Source organism: Poecile atricapillus, chromosome 13, assembly GCF_030490865.1.
Source record: "Poecile atricapillus isolate bPoeAtr1 chromosome 13, bPoeAtr1.hap1, whole genome shotgun sequence".
Lineage (NCBI taxonomy): Eukaryota > Metazoa > Chordata > Aves > Passeriformes > Paridae > Poecile > Poecile atricapillus.
Genome location: NC_081261.1, coordinates 6,349,095 through 6,361,447, shown reverse-complemented (window position 1 = coordinate 6,361,447; position 12,353 = coordinate 6,349,095).

The window sequence follows — 12,353 nt, the reverse complement described above, 5'->3', positions numbered from 1 at the left end:
TAGCAGCCACATGGACAGATTTGGAATAACCTTCATGATTGTGATACCTTGATCTGCCCTTCTGAGAGTACAGAGTGTTTCATGTCTGACTGCTGTGATACAGCCTCTTCTGGCTGATCTTAACAGTATAAGACAGGTAAAAAGAAGGGCATTTCACTTGCTTTTGTAGCACCCAAACCAGAACTAGAAGCCATATTCTGCCTCTGCTGCCTGCCTTCGAGAGCATTGCAGAATTAAAAAGGTTTAGTTACCCCTTGAGCACAGAGAAACATGTTCTGAAGTACTGGGATGTACCAGCAGATGTGTGGGGTTTTGTAAAGCTGAACTGAGATTTTTGTGTGTTTGGGAATGCAGATGTTGGTTCTGCATTTAAGGATTCAGAGTGGGAGCCCTTTCTTGCTCTGCAGAGCCCTTTTCTCTTATTTCTCTTTAAATTTGCTCACACTGGAGCTCTGGTGTTCCTGGGTATCCGCTGTCCACATACAGGTGAGTGTGGAAGTGGTGAGCTTGCTGCTGGAAGCAGAGCTTGGCAGAACAGATTTACTCTCTGTTTTAGGTAGAAAACAGCCTGTGTGGTGACAGTGAGCTCTGACTTGAATCTGAGGAACTTCCTCTGGTGCCACAGGACAGAGATGTCCTTGAGGCCTGGGAGTTGACTGTCCCTAGTGAAAAGGATGGTTCTGGGTGCAGGTGGGGAGATCTGCAGTTGATCTCTGCAGCTGCTTATTCTGCACATTGTGGAAGGGCCTATTCTTAAACACAATTTGTTCAACTGTTTTTGCTCCATTCCAAGGTTTTTCTTAGGGATAAGAGCACACACTGTGCAAAGTTTTAAGCTGTGTGTGCTGTGGGAGGAAGGATTTTGCCTCACTGATGATTTAATTTCCCAACAGTAAGATCTTTATCCTTATTTGCATATGGAATAACGGGGCAAGGTGGTCCATTAATAACTTTTTTTGGTTATGAGACATGAAATGGAGTAAAATTCTTTGAAACTTCATCTTAATTAAAGATAGTTGTTAGAGTAATGCATGTTAGATTTGAAGGGCAGGATGCTGGCCTTCTGTTTTCTGTCACAAAATGCCATTTGCCAAGCCAAGAGGGATCTACTGTTCCACTGGTGATATTTCAAACTTGACAAAACACCTGGCAGTGGAAGGAAAAATACTTTATAGTGACTATCTTTGTGATTCAGTCTGAGAGGCGATCCTGCATTCTGAAATGTCATTTTGGGTGTTTGCACCAAGGTCACTCCACCTACCAAAGAATTTTAAAGCTATGTATAAATAATGTCCTAGCTTGCAAAACAGTACAAGAAATACATTTTTTCTCTGTGTTTCCACACAGGAAACTGGAACCTCCAGCAGTAAAAATCCATGGAGAGAAATTTCAGAAAAAATCTTTATTTTTTTTTTTATTGGAATCAGCATGAATGTATGATTCAATAAATATATTTTTATATACATTTAACAGCAGAAACTTTACATTCCATCTTCAAACTGCTGAAATAGAACTTCTGTTTTAAAATTTTTTACAAGCCAGAAAAATAATTTGTCACTGTGACTGTGTGGTCATGCAAATTGTCTAAGTTACAGGTTTATGTCTTCATGATGTAAAAATACTGATTTGAAAGAAGCAATTGCTTTGCACTCTTACCAACGTAGCAAAATATCCTTAAATGGAGTGTAAGGCCATACCACTTTTGTGTATGTATAGATTTATACATATATATAGTAAATTCATACAGAAAATATGGGGACATCCCTTTGTAAGGTGGGTAGGGAGAAGACTTGTAAGTACTTCATGATTAAGCTGATTTTATTCCTTTTGAAGAATTTTACATCTTCCATTTTAAACATGACTGCACTTTGTATTTTTTTATTTCTCACGTGCCTCCTTTGTTCCTGAAGGGAGAGTAGCATGGAAATTAAACAGCACTGACTTATCCATTTATCAATTTGTGTAAATGAACCAGTAGAGGTACTCAGAGAGCACTTGCATTGCCCACTTCTTTCCTCCTTCTTACATTAACTCCAGGGATTCTTACTCTGAATATTTTTGATTATTTCCTGTGAGATGTGGATAGTTCAGCACCCACCTTGAAAAGAAAATGAAAATAGTTGCATATGCAGCTCTTTCATTTTAAAGATGTTTTAAAGATGCTCATGTGAAGTTAAAGGGAGATGAGTTGTGTCCTATTAAGAGTAGCTGCTCCTTTTTCCTATGCTGAAAAGTTTATCAAACTGGGCCACTTTAATGTCACTGCTTCTGAGATCTTGATAAGATTGAAGAAGGAAAACACTCTGCCCTTGTTGCCATCCTTTCCTCTTGATGAACAAGCGCAAGCACATGAAAACCCACACGAATAACAGCTCAAATCTGGATTTAGTGCTTACAAAAGAACGCTGATGAAGGGGCTGTGGTGGATGTGTGTCTGTCCTAGCGCCAAGGTTTGGGTCTGTGTTAAAGCCCTCATTGCTACCCTGAGTGGAGATGACTGGCATCGCCCTCCCAGGGGCCAGGGCGTGCTGGCAGAGGGATGGGACACCCTGTAACATCTCCCACTGAGGCTGCTGAGCCAGCCCAGCCTCGGCTGCCCTGCTGTAAACAGCATCAAGGCGCTCTTGTGTTTGGGAACAAATGAGCTTTAGTAAGCCAAGCTTTGGAAACAAAGATTTTCTTCATAGAAATGGCTTGCAGATGGGAGAGATACAGAAATTGAGGCAGCACAATGCCACTGCTTAATAGGTTTTTTTCAGAAGTTTTTGTGAGGTAATCTTCCTAGATACCAGATTTTGAGGGTTTGGCTAGTGAAGTAAAAGCTGAGGGAAGCTGAGATAATGTTTATCAACAACACATGGAAAATGCTATCTAGGTGCTGAACTGTTCCCACTTCTATTTGTTTTGCGTGTTTTCAATTGGAAAGTATTCCTGCTCTGTGTGTTTGCGTCTCCCCTCCAAAACAAAACCAAATGTGCAATGGTTGTCCTGAAGAGAAATATCTTAATATTTTTATTTTTCTTCTAAATTCATTTACAAAACAATGTAAATGGGTGTGCGTTTATAGTTGGATGAGAGAAATTCCTGGGTCCTCCCCCCTTTTTTTATGTCACTTAAGTGTAAGTTTTTCATTACTCCTCAGTTGTAATACAATAAGCATGATATGCTGTACACTGTGGTAGAAGGTGACAGACAACACAGTCCATAAAATGTCACTGTCCACGATGTTTAGCCTGCTCATGGCTGTGGTTTGATCTCGGGTGGGTGGTGACAAACAACTGCTTGGGACAGGCTTGTGCATCTTCAGGGTTCCAAGGCTGCTTCCAGAGCGGTGTCAGCAATGCTGCAGGATGGCAAACTGCAACGAAATGCAGTGACCTTTGCATGTCAGGCCATTTTTGGGTGAAGTCCTCTGTGTGTTGCCTTGTCTTTACATCTCTTAATCCACTGAAGTTTTGCTATATCTCTTACACACACAAGTGTGAATGGCTTTTAGCAGTTCCTATTTCAGTTCTTTTGAAACAGTCAAACCTTTGCTGCAGCTTGATAAGTCCATGAAAGAAGAGATGAGCTCTGGCCATTAGTGCTGTCAGTACGTCATGACCAGTTTGGAAGCCACACAAACTTGTATATTTGTGTAGGAATTCCATTCCACAGTAGGCTTGAGATGCTCCAGGTGGTGCATTTTTCAGGATCATTCAGTACATGTGCATGTGGAGAGGTGCCTTGGCCTTTGTGCCTCGTGCACCTCTGGAGCTGCCGGTGTCCCCTGGCCCCTGCCCCGCTCACAGGGAGCAGCAGGCTGCTTGCACAGTGAGAAGGAGCTCAGAGGCAGAGTTCACAGGTCACTCTTCCCAGCAAGGGGAAGGTTAACTGCTTCCCTGCCTCTCAAATTCTCACATAATATCCCTGTTTGGATCTTAATGTTTGTTTCCCAAAAGTTACAATTTGAACGCTCCCAAAGCTGACAGACCCCCAGATTAACCTGCTGTTGTGACCTGATTTAAGGATGGATGTATCAATTATGGTTCTGAAATGTGTCTTTTAAAAGCCCTGTCAAGTTAAGGACACACTGATCAGGGCTGGAGGGCTGTGTGTGGGGTGGGGTGGGACATCAGTCTGGGTGTGGAGGTGCTTTTTGTACAATTCTCCACTCTGAGCAGGTTGACTTGGGGATTTGTCAGCTTGGCCAATGCTATTTCTAAGATTATTTTCTCTTCTGATCTAACCCCGGAATTGGAAGAACAACAGTGTTTTGGAAAAAAACATAGCAGATGTGAGAAGATTGGGATAGAAAGGAAAGGACAAATTCAGTGTAGGATGAGCAGAGTGTTTCAAAGCCCTGCTTCAGTTGTCCCTGGCCTAGATAAGCTCAAGGCAAAGGAACTTCTGCTCCCTTGTGCTAAGATTTTGTTGGGTCAGCCTCTAGCTGAGCATCTCTTGTACAGCTGAGCTCGACTGCTGTGACCAAGGGGACTGGCTATGGTCACTTAAAATGGTAAGGAGAGGATGTAACAATAGCCTAACTCATTAGTGGTTTTTTTTAAATTTTTTTTTTATTTTTTAATTATTCTAGTTATCGTGATCAAAAGTGGGATTGATGGCAAGTGGAGGCATGCATCTGACTTGCCAGGATAGTCACACTCCTGCCTGTGGAGGATGTACCTGTGTCCTGCACACAGCAAGATGCGTTCCCAGCACCTTTCAACAGAGGCTGCCCCCCTCCACTTCCTTTCCTTGCTGGTTTCTCGAGCCCTGTTTTTAGAGGTGGCACTGCCCATGCTGTGCCATGTCCCTTCCTCCATGGGACAAGTCCAGCCTCCTGAATTCTTCTACCCAATGAGGAAGCAGCAGTGTTTAAAGCCTCTACTCCCAAGAAGACCATACTGCTTGCAGTGACTGCACTTAACTGCAGCAAGGAGTGAGTACTACAGGTTCCTCTGCCTTATGTGATCCTTGATCTGCTCTTCCTTTCTCTTTCCAGATCCCTACCCTCACTCTACTCTTGCCTGGGGAGCTGAACTCTTGGGACTCTTCTGCTTTCTACCAGTGCAGCCCCAGCAGAGCAGAGCTGGCTGAGCAGCTGTGCTCACAACACGGCTGTGGCACACTGCAAGCTCCAGAGCTGGCCCTGCTCCTCAGGAACTCATTGTTTCTTCACCCCAGCACAAGTAACTGTGGTGAGGATGCTTCTGAAAACGTGTGAGTGCCTGCCCAGGAGAGGTGGCCAAGGCACCACCCGTGGCACAATCTTCAATATTGCATAGTTCTCGTTCTGTAAAGGTCAGTGTTTGGGATTAGGTGTCAAGAGAGAAACACTGGAGCCCAGGCCCCAATTCTGTTATCATTGTGGGTCATGCCCTGCTGATGTCTGCAGGGCTCTGCCAGGGCAATGCTGCTTTAAGCAGTTGCCAGGCCTCCACTGTAATTGTGACTGTGATGGTGTCATCACTGCAAGGGTGGTTCAGGCTTGACCCTGGAGCTGTAATTTAGTACCCAAATTTTGTGGTGTGTTTAACCCAGGCCATCTGGCTCAACTGGTTTGTAGCCTAAAGCCTGATTTGTGTTTTTGTCAGACAGGTAACCCAGCAGTGCTGCAGTGTCACCAAGTGCCTGGATAAGGCAGATGTCCTCCCACAGACCCTCTGGGGAAGGGGATTTTGACTTGTTACAGTGCTAACAGTCCTGGGCCCAGCTCCCCAAAAGTTTTAGCAGCAAAAACCACCTGTGAGCGCTGTGTCCCTCAGACCTGGCAGCTCTACCTGCCCCTGCTTGTGCCACACTTGACTCCTCTGCCACATCCTGCTCACAGCCTGGGCACGTGGTTACTGATGATACCTCATGCCCCAGTTTCCTGGATAGGTGAGGAGGGTGCCCTTGTTTGACTTAAGCTACTTACGCAATTCAAATGGCAAATCTGTAAATAAAAGCTAAATTCAAGCTGTGCTGATGGCTTATTTATGCTGGTATCATCCTCTACCCAGGAAAACATGGATGATTTCATGCTGGAAGCGCTGCCATACTCGACCCTCAGTGTGGGGACAGGGTTTGTGTCCCCTCTCCTGCCTGGGAACTGCTGATGTCAGGGAGCTGCTGCTCCCTCTCCCTTGTGCTTTTTGAGGCAGCGATGCTCTGAGTGCTGCAGGGATTGTTAAATCAACACACAGCAATCCCCCTGCCTTTCCCCAGAGTGGCAACATCAGCTTGTGCTGAATCTGTTCCATCTGTTCCCTCTCCCTGTGCATGGTCAGGGTCAAACCACGGCTCACCCAGCTCCAGCACTGCTGGGACCCAGTCCTGTCCCAGGATGGGCTTCAGCACTGTCTGTAATAGATCCAGGAGCAAGAATATCACAAACATAAGACTCCCTTATCATTTCTGCTCAGAAACCTGCAGTGAGGTGCACAAGGACTGCACCTTAGCTTTGCCAGACTTGATGGTCTTATTTTAATACAATCATATGATTCCTGCTGCCTTGTACCATGCTTGTTGGCACTGTTGGCCTTGGATGGCAGGAGTGATGTGGCATGCAAACTAAACCTCTCCTAGTGCTTTTCCTTCCTCTTCTCTGCCACTCTTTGCCAGGATCCTCATTTGACAATTTAACTACTAATTTCCTCTGCTGAGGGCTGAAGTCATCCCTCTTCTTGTTTCCTGCCCTGTGGTTTGTGTCCTTTCCAGTGTTACAGCAGCAGGCAGAGTGATGCTGGGACGATGTGATCGGGTGAGGGAGGAGTGAACCAGGAAAGCTGCAAAGACAGAGGTCATTGTTCCTGGGCTGGGGGCTGGGATTCCTCCCCTGGCTCAGGCACCTCTAACCTGGGCTGTGCCCCTCAGTGCTCCTGCACTGGAACCCCCTGAGGGCATCACCCCAGGGCTGCTCATCCCAGCAGCTCTCAGAGGAGAACATCTCACCCACTGCCAACACCTGCAGGCAGAGCTGGAGCAGCTCTGAGGGGATTCTCTGCTCCAAGTGCAACAGCTCCTTCCATCCTCCCTGCTTCATGACAGCTGATTTCTTGTGGGGCCCTCTGCTCCACACCACGGGAGGAGACTGAGAGTGCAAGGAGCTGATTTCCTATAAGCAGCTGCTGGATCAATGTACAACAGGGAGCTCTACAGGAATAACAGCCAGAGACTGAATTCCCTCTAACTGATGCTGTGTTCTTTCACAAAGCATAGTCAAAAAAGCCCTTAGTGGCCACCTTGGCATTCCCCTGGAGTCCTCTCCATGCCTGGCTGGCTCTGAGAGCGCTTCCCTGGGAGCTGCCACCGTGCCTGCCTTGGGGAATGGTTTTAGTGCCACATTTTGCCCTGTATTTCCCAAGACACCGATCCCAGCCCTTCAAAGTTTGCAGTGCTGAGGAACTGAGCCCCACAGGAATGAAAAAAAAGGAGATGAACACAGACAAGTGCATTAGACTTGAATGAAGAGAGAGACTCATGTAGGTTCATTTGAGCAAGAGAAGTGCAACTGCCCTTAAGAAGTAATTGTTAAGGAGGAACAGAGAAGGGAATGGGAAGACTTAAAGAACCTGAAGTAATTTAAGATGCTAAAATTAATGACTATTAGCTTCTGCTTTGGTGCTCATCCTAGCACCCTGAAGAACAATAAAGTATCTCAATTTTCTACATAACTAGTACAGTCTCCAGGCAAATAATGGAAAATTGTTGATGCAGGAGCACCACAAGACGCCCCTTCCATCCAGCTCCTTTTGAGAGGAAGACAGGAATGCGTGGGTGATTCCAAGCTGGGAAGGGATTAGACAATTCCTTTGCTGAGCTGAAGTCTGTGGGATGCTGCAGCAGGATTAGGGTTTGAGGTACCCAGCTCCACATTGTGCCATCCACTGCTGCCAGTACCAAGGTTTTGGAGGAAGGAATGGGATGTTGAAAGAGATTGTCTGTCTTTGGCACAGGGATAAGAACTATGTTTTATTAAGTAATGCTAGTACAGTACAAAAATATGATTGCATACAATCTGAAAAATATGGCACCACGGAAAAGTCTTTTCTCCTTTTGTATGCTTTCCTTAAATATACATTGTAAATGCTTCTAAACTTTTTTTTCTACCAGCATTGGGAAAGGAAACAAAGTCTTTAAATGACAGTCAAGATAAAGGGCAGCCAACAGTGTAATCTGAATTGTCTTGGCTCTGCTTTAAAATGAAAGATCTTCAGAAGAATAAGAAAAAGCTGCCAGAAGAGGCTGAGGAAAACAAAGCCAAAAAAGTTCCTGTTTGGAGGATGTAAGAATATTCAATGTTTGAAATTGTTTGTTTTAGGAGCAAAGTCTCCCAGAACTGGCAAACAAAGGCTTCTAGGAGAGGAGAATTAGGGCACCACCAGAGCCATGGAGGGGATGACCTGAGTGTTCCCAGGCAGCTGGTGCTTGGCCAAGGCTGAGCTCTGAAGTTTGCAGTAACCCACATGTTCACTGCTCTGTCCTGGACCTTCTTCAGCATCTCTCTGATTTCCATGGCTCTGGGATCCCAGGTGGATCAGGTATTAAAGTGGGAGAAACGCTTCTACCTGATCCAAATATAGTTAGCTGATTTTATTTTATTCTGGACAATTATATTTATGTGTAAGGAAAAAGAATTCCTGCCTGAAAAGTATTACATCTCCAACAACATCTGGAAATAATATTTAGGGTAAAGCTCTCTTTTTTCTAAAGAAGCCAAGTGAATTAGGATCCAGTTTTCTCTCTTTACTGCCAGACAACTGCTGTTTTATTCAGAAGTTTTGCTTCTGAGCCTCATTCTTAAGAAGAGATAACAATTTTGGAGTTAAATTTCATCAATATGCATGGAAGCTAGCCTGCAATATCAAACCCTGTGCATTCTTACTAATAAATATAATTGCTGGCACCATTAGAGCAGCCTACTTTAAAGATGAGATAAGTTATCAAAACGAGTTCTTTTGCAACACAGAGACTAAACTTGACCTGGTACAGATGGAGAGAAACCTTTGATTTTGAAAACTACCCAGACCTGCCAGGGGCTCATAGGACAGTCTAAAGTCTTGTCTAGGTGATGAAACTCTCTGGCAGGACATCCCTGGGGCAGTTGTCACAGCACAGTCCCACCTTCACCAAGATTCCAGCGTGTTTCCTGTCGGGATGTGAGTGCTGCTCACTCTCACCCTGTAGGCAACCCAAATGGAAACTGCATAAGGAAGAGAAAACAACACTGCTTGTGGTGGGCATCAAACCTGCCCAGAGCTTGGCAAAGCTGAACGAGTGATTCTTATTCAAGTCCCTGAACTTCCATGAGCTCCACTGGCAGCTGAAGTGCTTCTCTATGGGTGAGAAACAGCATCTTTCTGATGATTTTTCATCCCTACCATGCCTTCCTCCAGCCTTATTCTGTGCCAAGAAGTGGCACTGGAGCTCTAGTGAAGCAGTAGCTGTGACATAACTGCATCTGCACCCAGAAGGTTTAGGATGAACACGGGGTTCTTCCATGTACAGCTGGAGCAGGGTGAAGTGAGGCAGAAATGTCTCCGTCCCCCTTGCTCTGCTCCTGCCCGTGGTGTTTGGGTTTGATGTGGGACCAAAGCTCAGCTAGGTGGGAACATGGTGCATGGGATTTGTTGAGCTACAGGCAGCTCTTTTAGGAAGGAAACAACAGCCCTGCTGTGCCCTGGACAGCCATCCCAGGTAGCCTGGGGGGATGGAAGGTGTCTGAACCACGGCCAGGTTGCCCCACTGCACAGTACAAGGTCCAGGCATCGAGACAGGACATTTTTACCCAAATGCCAGCAATTTGAGGTCATTCACCTGCATGAGGAAGGAGCTGTGGTATGTGGGTTGCCAAGCCTCTGCTGTGCTGCTGGGCAGGGAGGGAAATTCCCTGGATTTGCCTTTCATCTCAGACAAGGACACACCGTTTGAAGCAATCGCAAACCGCAGCTGGCACAGCCGGCCTGGCGCACGCGGGGAGAGTTCAATAATTCAGCAAAAAACCCCAGAGCCAGCAGCAGACTTGGGCTCCAGCCAAGGCTTGGGACGTTGTCCCAGCATCAAATAACGCCTCTGCTTGAGATCTCCCTGCTTGGGAAAGCACCATCTGCCAGGGGAAGGAGAAATCCTCAGCCCACAGGTTTTCTGCTGCTCCAGTGGAGGGAAAGGGCTGATGTGCTGGTTCATGCTCCCACTGCGTGACCCTGTGACCTTTCCCTGTCTCAGCAGTACAGAGGGACTCAGAAAACTGGGTGGCCTTTGCCAAAATATTTTCCCTAGTCCATTCAGTGACCACTGTGGTTTTAATCTCTTTTTCTCACTTTTTCCCTCTTGCTATTCTTGTCCTTTGTTTCTTTGTTTCTTTCTTTTTTTTTTTTTTTTTTTTTTTCTTCCTCTTAAACTAAAGTGTGTTTAGTGCTGGTGAAAGGTGCTGAATTGGCAGCCTTGGAGATGGATGTCCCTCCACCCAGTCCCAGCAAGCCCTGGTGTTTTCTCTGGTGTTTCTCCCCCTGGCATCATCCCTGTGCAGGACAGCAGGCAGGTCTCAGATCCTCTCACCTGCTTCTTTCTGTGCTGCCTGGGACCCCCATGGCTAAGCATGACTTCAGCCTCCCACCCCAAGCTTGGGTGGCAGAGTGGAGCTGGCAGTGCCCCAGGGCGCTTTGCTGTGAGCTGTTCCAGCCTGTGCAGGAGGGAGCCTGTCTGTCCCCACAGCAGGCAGCAGATCCACAGCCCAGCTCCGCTGCCATCCTGAGCAGGACAGGGAGCAGAGTGGATGCACCCTGTGGGTGCCACTTTTCTCTCTGCCTCCCTTTGGTGCCTAACCCAGCCCTGACCCCAAGTGCTTCAGTGCAGACTGATTGTCTCTTCCTTCGTGCTCCCTTTCTCCCCTCTCCTAAAGTGCAAACAAACACAACGCAGTCCCCGTGGCTGCTGCAGCCAGCTCACACCCAGGGGGACACGTGGGACATGGAGCCCTTGGCTTGCCCACAGGCCCCAAGCCAGGCTTTCAAGTAACACCCTAGAGGAGTTTGGCACATTTGTCCCCTCTCCAAACACCAATGCCAACCTGTGCTACCGCTTGGGCAAAGAGAAACCCCCTTTGCTCCCCCTTTCCCACCTCCCTCCCCCTTTTCCCCATCCCCACCGAGCTGTGCCAGCCTCCCCCGTGCTGCCAGGCAGCAGAGAGGGACAAAGCAGCCTGCTCCATCTTCCCATCCGTGTTCAAGGTAAATGCAGCACCAAAATAGATACAAAAATAGAATTTTGGGTCCACCGGCCCAGCTTCACTATTAATATAACTGCTATGAAATGTCAGAAAATAAAAGCTGCTCTCTCTATACACACCTGCCCCCCACCCCCCCACTGACAGTATTGCCACACGCCCGGTCCTGTCAAAACAAGGCATCAAGATGCCTGTTTTCTCTATATTTTAAATACAATTGCTTCCATCCCCCCATTGTAAACAAACATGGCAGAAAGGGGTTTGGAAAAAAAAAAATAGAACAAACAAACAAAACTACTTTAAAAATCCTTCGTCTTTTCTAGTGTTCTGAATAATATTTCTGCCTCCTGGGACTAGAATCATGCCAGGTTGTTTAAAAGGACAGAAGGTACCTGTGACTTCTGATGAAGGCCCTGATGTCCTTCTTGGGTTTCCTTTGGATGCTCTCTGGTGGGGATGAGAGAGATAATATATTTGCTTTCCTCTATGCAAAAGTCACAAAGTGTTTGATCGGCAAACTCGTGACTAAAAAAAGTAAATATATAAAATAAACACCAATCCACAGCCTCTTCCTTAAGTTTCCCCCTCTATCCAGTTTTCAAAGTGCAAAACCTAGAGAAGCACAGAATGATTTTCTTGAGGTGTTTTTCCCCTTTTGTTAGGGCTTTCCCCCCACGTGCTTGACTAGAATGGCCTTTCTATAGCAAAAGTCAGATAAAGCATAATTGCAGTAGTTTCTGCACATGGAATCATGAATCATTCCAGTGACTTGAGAATCTAAGCTGTTAATAGCATAAAAAAGGATTTTTTTTTGTTGGTCTTTTTTTTTTCTTTTGTTTTCTTTTTGCATTATAATTAAGCATGAATATATATTACTATATTACACTGCTTGGATTGCTGGAGCAATCCACATCTTCCTATGCTGTAAAACTAACTCCCACCCTGCTCTCCCCACATCAAGAGCTTCTTTTCTCCTCCCTGGGCCAGTTACCCTCAGTTCACATGATTAAAAGTCCCTCCCAGCCCCCCCTCCCCATTTTTTTGTGTTTTTTTTGTTAGTTTTTTTTCCAGTAGATATTGCCGCATTCTTAAATTCATGCATTGCTGCATTGCTATTGCACATATATAAAGGATTGCTCGCTCCCTCCCGGCTGCTGCCCTCCCC